At 43.4% G+C, this 11,237-nt stretch overlaps 1 long non-coding RNA gene across 1 annotated transcript; it reads left to right on the plus strand.

Moving 5' to 3' along the window:
- Positions 1 to 1,336: 1,336 nt before the first annotated feature.
- On the plus strand, positions 1,337 to 10,933 carry LOC135518590 (uncharacterized). Its single transcript, XR_010452179.1, has 3 exons — positions 1,337 to 1,536; positions 10,458 to 10,624; positions 10,786 to 10,933. It is a non-coding gene; the product is annotated as an uncharacterized LOC135518590 (long non-coding RNA).
- Positions 10,934 to 11,237: the final 304 nt, after the last annotated feature.

An 11,237-nucleotide genomic window follows, 5' to 3' on the forward strand; every position in this document is an offset into this window, starting at 1 on the left:
ATACCTGTTATATTTTTCAAATATAAAGTGTTTCACCTGCTGTTGAAGACTTAATATTGCATATTACAGTATATCCTGTTGTCTTGTACAGTGTAACATACATGAATGACCATGGAGTTAATGATTGAACAGCACTCTCTGATGGCCATATGTGGAATTGTCAGAGCAATGTGAATTTCTTGAACTACACAGATGTCGGATCTTAATTTGAACTCTCTCGTCGAAGGAGGAAAATAATCCTGCAGCAAAATGATTTGAATATCGAAATATATTTTTTAAATCTCTGCCGGGGCCAGCTGGAAGCGACGTTTGTAGGCTACATGCAGGTTACAGGGCATCTTGTGTGAATTCATATTTGCAGGTGGTAGATGTATTTTTGGGCACAGGCACTATGGCGTTAGGGCGGTATTGTGCTGTTAGTGCTATACTATTAGTCATAGTCCTGTATTGACACTTTGCCTGTTTGATGGTTCGTCGACGGGCATAGCGGGATTTCTTATAAGCTTCTGGGTTAGAGTCCCGCTCCTTCAAAGCAGCAGCTCTAGCTTTTAGCTCAGTAGGGAAGATGCCTGTAATCCATGGCTTCTGGTTGGGGTATGTACGTACGGTCACGGTGGGGACGACGTCATTGATGTACTTATTGATGAAGCCAATGACAGATGTGGTGTACTCCTCAATGCCATTGGAATCCCAGAACATATTCCAGTCTGTGCTAGCAAAACAGTCCTGTAGCTTAGCATCTGCTTCATCTGACCACTTTTTTATTGATCTAGTCACGGGTGCTTCCTGCTTTAGTTTTTGCTTGTAAGCAGGAATCAGGAGGATGGAATTATGGGCAGATTTGCCAAATGGAGGGTGAGGGAGAAATTTGTATGCATCTCTGTGTGAGGAGTATAGGTGGTCCAGAGTTCTTTTCCCTCTGGTTGCAAATTTAACATGCTGATAGAAATTTGGTAAAACTGCATTACAGTCCCCGGCTACTAGGAGCACCGCCTCTGGGTGAGCGCTTTCTTGTTTGCATATGGTGGAATGCAGCTCATTCAATGCTATCTTAGTGCCAGCCTCTGACTGTGGTATGGTATGGTATGTAAAAAGCTACAAAGAGTATAGATGAAAACTCTCTCGGTAGTTAATGTGGTCTACAGCTTATCATGAGAAACTCTACCTCAGGCGAGCAATAGCTCGAGACTTCCTTAGATATTGTGCACCAGCTGCATGTTGATATTGTCGTCGTTCAGCCACGACTCTGTGAAGCATAAGCTGTTACAGTTTTTAATGTCCCATTGGTAGTTTAATCTTCTCAATAACTCATCCATTTTATTGTCCAAAGATTGCATGTTTGCTAGCAGAATTGAGGGGAGTGTGGGTTTATTCAATTGCCTCAGACTCCTCAGAAGGCAGCCTGCCCTCCGGTCTCTCTTTCTCCGCCTCCTTTTCACACAGATCACTGGGGGTCGGGGCCTGTTCCCGAGGGAGACATATATCCTCCGCCTCGTCAGAGTTGTGAAAGAAGAAAAAGGATTCTGCTAGTCCGTGGTGAGTAATCGCAGTCCTGATGTCTAGAAGTTATTTTTTGGTCATAAGAGATGGTAGCGGCAACATTATGTACAAAAATAAGATACAAACATCGCAGATAAATGAACACAATTGGTTTGGGGGCATGTAAAACGTCTGCCTTCTGCTTCGGTGCCATCTTACTATTAATGATGACGGTTGTTGATGCCTATCTACTGTACATAAAATGACGGTTGTTGATATGTATGGCTGCATTTCAGATACATTTTTGTACATTTGAATGTTGCAGTAATAGGACCTAGGCCTAGCTTTTGAGCAAGTGAGCAAGAGAAAATGATTTTGATTGCAAGCCATTATCCCTACGACTCGACTGTCCCTGCTTGGAGAGAAAAAGAACTGTTAATTTTCAGGGACTAATGAGGCTTATTTGAATTTCCTGATGCAGCAGGAAAATTCTCAGTGACAAAAGAGCGATCAAGTTAAGATTAGACACCTGTAGTAGGCTGATGTACACTACTGTGTCTTTTACCACAATAATGTTCATGGCTGAGTGATTATGCAGTATATGTCACTGGTGAAAACTGAATAGCAGTAGGCTAATTTGCATGTCTACTGGTATGTAATAACAAAATGAATGTGTTTCAAGGGCAGGATTTTTCAAATTAGTTTTTGGAGGAAAAAATTTATTTAGTGCAATAATGTTGTCCATGTATCAGTGGACTGCACTGGTGTGTTTACGGACATATTCAATCAATCCCTATACCAGTCTGCTGTTCCCACATGCTTCAAGAGGGCCACCATTGTTCCTGTTCCCAAGAAAGCTAAGGTAACTGAGCTAAACGACTACCGCCCCGTAGCACTCACTTCCGTCATCATGAAGTGCTTTGAGAGACTAGTCAAGGACCATATAATCTCCACCCTACCTGACACCATAGACCCACTCCAATTTGCTTACCGCCCAAATAGGTCCACAGACGATGCAATCTCAACCACACTGCACACTGCTCTAACCCATCTGGACAAGAGGAATACCTATGTGAGAATTCTGTTCATCGACTACAGCTCGGCATTTAACGCCATAGTACCCTCCAAGCTCGTCATCAAGCTCGAGACCCTGGGTCTCAACCCCGCCCTGTGCAACTAGGTACTGGACTTCCTGACGGGCCGCCCCCAGGTGGTGAGGGTAGGTAACAACATCTCCTCCCCGCTGATCCTCAACACTGGGGCCCCACAAGGGTGCGTTCTGAGCCCTCTCCTGTACTCCCTGTTCACCCACGACTGCGTGGCCACGCACGCCTCCAACTCAATCATCAAGTTTGCGGACGACACAACAGTGGTAGGCTTGATTACCAACAACGACGAGACGTCCTACAGGGAGGAGGTTAGGGCCCTCGGAGTGTGGTGTCAGGAAAATAACCTCACACTCAACGTCAACAAAACTAAGGAGATGATTGTGGACTTCAGGAAACAGCAGAGGGAACACGCCCCTATCCACATCGATGGAACAGTAGTGGAGAGGGTAGTAAGTTTTAAGTTCCTCGGCATACACATCACAGACAAACTGAATTGGTCCACTCACACAGACAGCATCGTGAAGAAGGCGCAGCAGCACCTCTTCAACCTCAGGAGGCTGAAGAAATTCGGCTTGTCACCAAAAGCACTCACAAACTTCTACAGATGCACAATCGAGAGCATCCTGACGGGCTGTATCACCGCCTGGTACGGCAACTGCTCGCCCACAATCATAAGGCTCTCCAGAGGGTAGTGAGGTCTGCACAACGCATCACCGGGGGCAAACTACCTGCCCTCCGGGACACCTACACCACCCGATGTTACAGGAAGGGCATAAAGATCATCAAGGACAACAACCACCCGAGCCACTGCCTGTTCACCCCGCTATCATCCAGAAGGCGAGGTCAGTACAGGTGCATCAAAGCTGGGACCGAGAGACTGAAAAACTTCTATCTCAAGGCCATCAGACTGTTGAACAGCAACCACTAACATTGAGTGGCTGCTGCCAACACACTGACTCAACTCCAGCCACTTTAATAATGGGAATTGATGGGAAATTATGTAAAATATATCACTAGCCACTTTAAACAATGCTACCTAATATAATGTTTCCATACCCTACATTATTCATCTCATATGTATACGTATATACTGTACTCTATATCATCTACTGCATCCTTATGTAATACATGTATCACTAGCCACTTTAACTATGCCACTTTGTTTACATACTCATCTCATATGTATATACTGTACTCGATACCATCTACTGTATCTTGCCTATGCTGCTCTATACCCTCACTCATTCATATATCTTTATGTACATATTCTTTATCCCCTTACACTGTGTATAAGACAGTAGTTTTGGAATTGTTAGTTAGACTACTTGTTGGTTATTACTGCATTGTCGGAACTAGAAGCACAAGCATTTCGCTACACTCGCATTAACATCTGCTAACCATGTGTATGTGACAAATAAAAATGGATTTGATTTGATTTGATTTTTACACCAGTGCCTAGCAATTTATATTTACTGTCTATGGTCTAGCCCGAGGTGAAGTAGCAGGGCAGGACTATAGTCTATGTCCCTCCCCCGACGTTGTTTTGCATGATAGACGCACAGGTAGGCTACACAGTGCACTATGCCATTAAAAGTTGTGAATGAGGGGAAGAATTATAGTGTTTCCACTTTGTGAAAACAATGGAGTTTTATCAAGTATCCAGAATTGTCTTTTAACAGAAAAGAATGAAAGAATAAACTATGTGGACCTTCCTAATTTTATTGAACAAGCTATTTATTATCAAGCTTTTTCTTCTGTTTCTCTCCAGCGGATGAGTCCGCGAAGGTAAAGGGCAGAAATGCAGCCATACACATCAACAACCGTCATTTTATGTACAGTAGATAGGCATCAACAACCGTGTGTTGTTTTTTTGCCTTATCAAAACGTTATCTCGAATTTTCCATGACTATTATTATGGTATGATAATGTGATTTGCATCTATTTCATTGTTGACTCACTTGTATGTTGCAATGTAGGCCAACTGTAGAAGCGATGTAATCTTTGTTTGCGTGCGATTGCTTGCATTTAGGAATTTCGATGTTTAGATCAAACCACATTCATTTGTCAGATTGTAATAATACATTTCATGATCCGTTATTGTTATGCTGCCGTTATAACAGTAGGAGAATATGCTTATAATTCAATTCAATATGGGGCAGTGTTAAAGTTGACAGATTAGAACTTCTTAGGGATCAGGCCCCTTTTTCTCAAAGTAAACTGCCTGTTGTTCAGGCCCTGAAGCCAGCATATGCATATAATAATTGGTACCATTGGAAAGAAAACACTTAGAAGTTTGTAGAAATGTTAAAATAATGTAGGAGAATATAACACAATAGATATGGTAGGAGAAAATCCTAAGAAAAACCAACTGGAATTGTCTTTTTCTGAGAGACCATCCTCTTAGAAATGCAAGAGAATGCTTGCATTTTGTAAAATATGGTGCAATTCCTATGGCTTCCACTGGGTGTCAGCAGTCTATGTTCAAGGATTCAGGCTTGTATCTTCAAAAACGAATAAGAAATAACAGTTTTTGTGAGGACACCATCTTGGAAATCCGTTTCATGGCGTGCCAAGATGAAGTTGCGCACCTGCTAAAATCGGTTTCCTATTGAACATACTTCTTTCCGAAATAAATGTTCTAGTTTGATTACATTTTAGGGTGTCTGAGGAGTAAATACAAATGTATTTTGACTTGTTGAAACAAAGTTTAGGGGTAGATTTTCGGATTTCTTTCTCTGCAATTTGAATAAGTGGATTGCTCAAATCGATGGTGCCAACTAAACTGACTTTTTGGGATATAAAACATTATTTTATCTAACAAAACGACACTACATGTCATTGCTGGGACCCTCTGGATGACAAATCAGAGGAAGATGTGAATGTATAAAACTTGTGCCGGTGGAAAAATATTTTGATGTGGGGCGCAGTCCTCAAACAATCGCATGACATGTTTTTTCTCTCGCTGTGATAGCTACTGTAAATCAGACAGTGCAGTTAGATTAACAAGAATTTAAGCGTTCAGCCGATATAAGACTGGATTTAGGTACCTATAAGTATATGTTCCTAAATGTTTAACCGCTAAAATAACTATTAGAATTTATTTGAATTATGTGCCCTCCAGTTTCAACAGAGTTGTCCCGCTATCGGGACACCGATCCTTATATGAATCTAATTAATTAGGATCTATAGACAAGGGAGGAGGACAACTCTGACACCGACCCTGTCAAGAGCATGGCATATTATTTCTGTATGCATAAGTCTCCATTCTCTAAAAACATTGTACGAATTTGATGCCCCAAACTGGACAGATGGTAACTAATAATAAACTGTTTATAAACTAATGTAAAGTGTTATCCTTGTAACATTGCCATGGTCCGTGGCAATCGTTCAGAGTTCTCGGGGAGTCGCGTCAAGGCTACCCACAACATCCGCATAAGAAGAGACAGAGAAAACTGGTGACAGTATGATGTCTGAATCATGAATAGCTTTGTCTGTCAGTCTATGTTAAAATTGTGGTATTTGTCGGTAGGTCTACTTAGGCTCAAAAAGTCCAGGGCCACTATTTTAGGGGTAACAACACTGAAATGGGCCTTCCGTCACTTGGGTTTAGAGCAGTTTGCACTTATCAGTACAGAGCTTCAGGCCATGTTTCCAGAGTCTTTCAAACACCTCCTCGCACTGCTGCAAGTGAGAGTCAATATCTAGGGAGTTCACAATTATATCGTCATGGTAAACCAGTAGAGACTGCAATTTATCCACTCAGGAAATGTTGCATTAACCCAGTCCTTCTCAAATAGTGGGGCGCGCCCCCCTGGGGGGGCTCGGAGCGATGCCAGGGGGGGCGCGTGTGACCCCGGGAACATGCTTTTTTGCAGCAGCAGGGAGTAGAGTTTTTTTGCACTGAACAAGAGCACACAGCACAGAGCAGGAGATGTGAAGTGCAGATAACAAACCCTTAAGTGACACCATGGTAAAATATTTAACAGGGATGAAAAGAAAGGCGGAGAGAGACGGAGATAATGAGACAAACGTAAGTCTCCCGAAAGCTAAGACGAGGAAATATGACGAAGCGTATGTAGCGCTTGGCTTCACTGTGACTACGGTGGGAGACGAGGAAATATGACGAGGCGTATGTAGCGCTTGGCTTCACTGTGACTATGGTGGGAGACGAGAAAATATGACGAGGCGTATGTAACGCTTGGCTTCACTGTGACTACGGTGGGAGACGAGGAAATATGACGAGGCGTATGTAGCGCTTGGCTTCACTGTGACTACGGTGGGAGACGAGGAAATATGACGAGGCGTATGTAGCGCTTGGCTTCACTGTGACTACGGTGGGAGACGAGGAAAGACCGGTATGTTTACTGTGTCTAAAAATGTTGGAAGCAGGACAGCATGAAGCCAAATGAATGAAGGCGTCACTTAAAGACATTACACCCCAATCACGCTGATAAGCCGCTTGAGTTTTTTCGGCGAAAACGTGCCGAATATTGCCAACAATCATCCCGCTTTGTGAATACTACTTCAGTAAACCAGCACACTGTTGGCATCATATAAGGTGGCGTACCAAATTGCTCAGTGCAACAAAAAAGCCCCACTCCATAGCAGAGGAGCTGATACTGCCTGCAGCATTAGACCTGGTCTCTGTCATGCTGGATGACACAAGTGCTGCAAAAATAACAACTATCCCTCCGTCCAATGACACCGTCGTCAGACGTGTAAATGACACTGCTAACGATCTTAAAGAACAGCTGGCAGATAAACTCAAAGACAAACGTTTTGCCTTACAGTTCGATGAAGCAACTGACAGCAACAAAGACTGTTTGTTTATGGCTTATGTACGTTTTGACATGACAAACTCCCTGTGTGAGGATCTACTGTTTGTAAATATGTCAGAGACAGAGCCACAGCTGAAGAGCTTTTCAAAATGCTGGACTGCTTCCTGACTGAGAACGGGCTAAAGTGGGAGAACTGCATTGGTGTTTGCAGTGATGGTGCACAGACCGTGGCAGGGATGGGAAAAGGACTTTGGGCACTCATCAAGAAGGCCTCACCTAATGCTGAGTGGACACACTGTGTTATACACAGAGAAGCATGGGCATCAAGGCATCTTTCCTCTGAATTAAGTGAGGTTATGACTGACATTGCAGGTGTAGGCAATTTTATAAAGACCAGACCTCTAAAAACAAGAGTCTTCTCTGCTATCTGTGAGGAGATGGGAGCTGAACATCAAGCTGTGCTGTTTCACAGTGAAGCAAGGTGGCTGTCACGAGGAAAAGTCTTGTCCCGAGTTTTTCGAGCTCAGAGAGCAGATAAGAATGTTTTCGGAGCAGGAGCACAAGTATGACCTCACAGAATATTTTTGTGATGAGAACTTCCTGGCAAAACTGGCCTACCTGAATGACATATTTGGAAAGCTAAATGAACTAAATCTACAGCTTCAGGGGAAAGATAAACACCTCCCTCAGGTCACAGACAAGATCAGCTCTTTCACTCGAAAGCTTGCAATGTGGGGCAGGCGACTTGATGAAGGAAATACTGATTAATTCGAGAACCTGCATGAATTTGTTAACACTGCTGACTATGATGCCACCTCAGTGATTCCATATATTAAGGAGCATATTTCATCACTGATGGGATTCTTTAAAAAGTACTTCACTGAAAACAGTTCCCAATATGACTGGGTGAGAGATCCTTTCAATGCACCAGCTCCAACTAGTTTCAGCTCTGCAGAGGAGGACCAGTTCATTGATATGACGTCTGACTCCACATTGAGACTGAGGTTCACATCACAGACACTGAATGAATTCTGGCTGAGTGCCATGGGCATTCTTCTTCCTTTTGCAACATCTAATCTTTGTGAGACTGGCCTCTCTGCTGTTGCTGCACTGAAGACCAAGTACAGGTCCCAGCTAAACATTGAGCAGGAGCTGAGAGTTGCAGTATCATGCTTCAAACCCCGCTTCGAAAAGCTGTGCTCTGCAAAACGTGCTCATTGTAGCCATTAATCCTGACTTCCTCATTTTGATTTGAAAAAATCAGCACAAATTGTTTTATTCATTTTTGTTTTATAGCTCAAAGTGTTTCATATATTGTGCTCCTGAGTTAATGCTGATCAATTTGAATTTATTATTATTTATTGATTATATTTAATTGTATTTTTCAGTATCAAATGGTCAAAAAATGTTTACAGTTTAAATAAATTTCAGGCAAATTGATGCACTTTAAGTCTTTTCTGTTACAGACTAAAAAACAATGTTAATAAAGTTATTCTTTGTAAGTTTATCTATATTTCTTTCTTTTTTTCTTTTTCTTCTTTTCTTTAATGTTAATAAGGATACAATGTTATGCAGAAGTGTACTTATAACAATTTTATAGACAAATGATACTATTTACAAATCCTATACTATTTACAAGTCTCGTCTGATGGCCATCCTGACAGTAGTGGACCGGTTTTCCAAAGCCGCCCACTTCATTCCTCTCACCAAGCTACCCTCTGTCAAAGAGACGGTGCAGCACGTATTCCGGATCCATGGGCTCCCAGTGGACATGTTCTCCGACCGGTGTCCTCAGTTCTCGTCTCTTGTCTGAAAGGCGTTCTGCACACTCATTGGGTCATCAGTTAGCCTGTCCCAGTCCAACGGCCAGTTGGAGTGAGTCAACCAAGACCTGGAGACGACTCTTCACTGCCTGGTCTCCGCCAACCCCACCACCTGGAGCCAGCAACTAGTGTGGGTCGAATATGCCCCCCAACACCCTTCCATGCTCTGCCACGGGTCTCTCGCCCTTTGAGTGTTCCCTGGGTTATCAGCCCCCGCTCTTCCTGGAGCAAGAGGAAGAGGTCGGCATACCCTCGACCCAGATGTTTGTCCATCGCTGTCGTCGTACCTGGAAGAGAGCTCCGTTGGGTCTTCTCAAGACCACCTCCAGGTATCGACGACAAGCAGACCGCCACCGGACCCCGGCTCCCGGGTATCGTCTCAGGCAGAGGATATGGCTGTCCATCCGAGATCTGCCCCTCCGGGTGGGGTCCCGCTGACTTTCCCCCTGGTTTATTGGCCAAGATCCTTATCCCCTCTGCTGTTCGTCCTCTGTTGCCCCATACCCTCCGTATACATCCCACTTTTCATGTGTCTTGGATCAAACCCATGTCTCACAGCCCTTTGTCTCCTGTTTCCAGTTCACTTTGTTTGTCAAGCCTACCAGCTTTTTCCCCTTGCTCCTGTCTTTTTCTAGTTTTGAACATTCTGACTGCCCTGATCCTGCCTGCCGTGCTGTACCTTGTCAAACAACCCTGGATTATTGACCTCTGCCTGCCCTGACCCCGAGACTGCCTGCTGTTCTCTAATAAACTTTTGTTACTTCGACACTGTCTGCACTTGAGTCTTCTTCTGAAACGTGATAAACTCTATATCTGACATGGTAGGTGTCTTCTTTTTAAGCCCATAACCATGTGTGTGAGGTGTATACTTCTGTTTCAAAGTAGATTTGCTTAATACTACCAATAATATCACTCTGTGTGACCCTGATTTAACCTACTGCAGTAAAAGGAAAACAGGAAAACAGATAATGTCTTGCAGAGGAGAGCTAGTTAGAACTCTTCTGTGAGGAAGATACAGTAGGTGAGAATGATCAGAGGGCAGGCAAATTGTTTGTATGAGGGGAGAGGCTCACTCATTCGCCACTCAACCTGTCTGTCTCCAACAGATGTGTATGATTGGTTCTTAGAGCTATTTAGATAATCTAGTGAATCCCACTGGTGAGATATCTAAACTAATAACTGAAAGATACTACTTTTTGCTATTGTAAAACGCCAAACTTCCCAAATACCACCAAATTTGGGAAGTAATCTCACCTCTTTTTTTCCAGGTAACCCATAAGGACAGCCTCCCCTCTGAGATAGTGTTCACGGTGAAGATGGCTCCATTCCATGGTTTCCTGCATAGGTCAACACCTGTGAGAAGATCACCACTACCAGGGGACCAGAGAGTGTCCCCCAGGAGCATGTCAACACTGGCCACATCCAGCACCTCCAGGTAATGGATTACATGACCAATGAGGACCACTCTGGAAAGTGTTTTCATGTAACTCTTTATATTCTGTTATTCAAATGCACATCTTGTCATGCAACGTTCTATTTGCAATTCAAAAGGAAATTACATTCCAATTGATTTAATTTAAATGTCATTAAATTCAGGTGGATCCAGACCAGAGTCACGGCACTTTCCTCCTGGACAAACGCCAACGGCATCACAGAGGTCCATGACATCAAGGTCTCTGTGGATATCATCCCGCTCCATGTCTTTAGAGTGACCCTGGAGGAAGGGTCATCAGAGGCCCTGACCAAGGAGGTCATACAGGTCAACAACAGACACTTCTCTCAGCTCGAAGTTCATCTACTGTAAATTCTTATCATCTTCAGGAGGAAATGATTGATGTAGAACCTGTTCTACTGGTAGGTTTTTGAGAGTAGTGTCTCTACTGGGCAGAAAGATTTCCTAACTTCTGGGTCATTTCTGTGGTTTCAGGTGGATTCAGGACATATTTATTATGTCCATGATGGAAGTGATACACTGGCAGAACTTCAACATCATGGCCAAGGACACCGACATCCGGAAGCACAGCTAGCCCTAAAACGATGTTAATCCA

This window comes from Oncorhynchus masou, chromosome 28, assembly GCF_036934945.1.
Source record: "Oncorhynchus masou masou isolate Uvic2021 chromosome 28, UVic_Omas_1.1, whole genome shotgun sequence".
Lineage (NCBI taxonomy): Eukaryota > Metazoa > Chordata > Actinopteri > Salmoniformes > Salmonidae > Oncorhynchus > Oncorhynchus masou.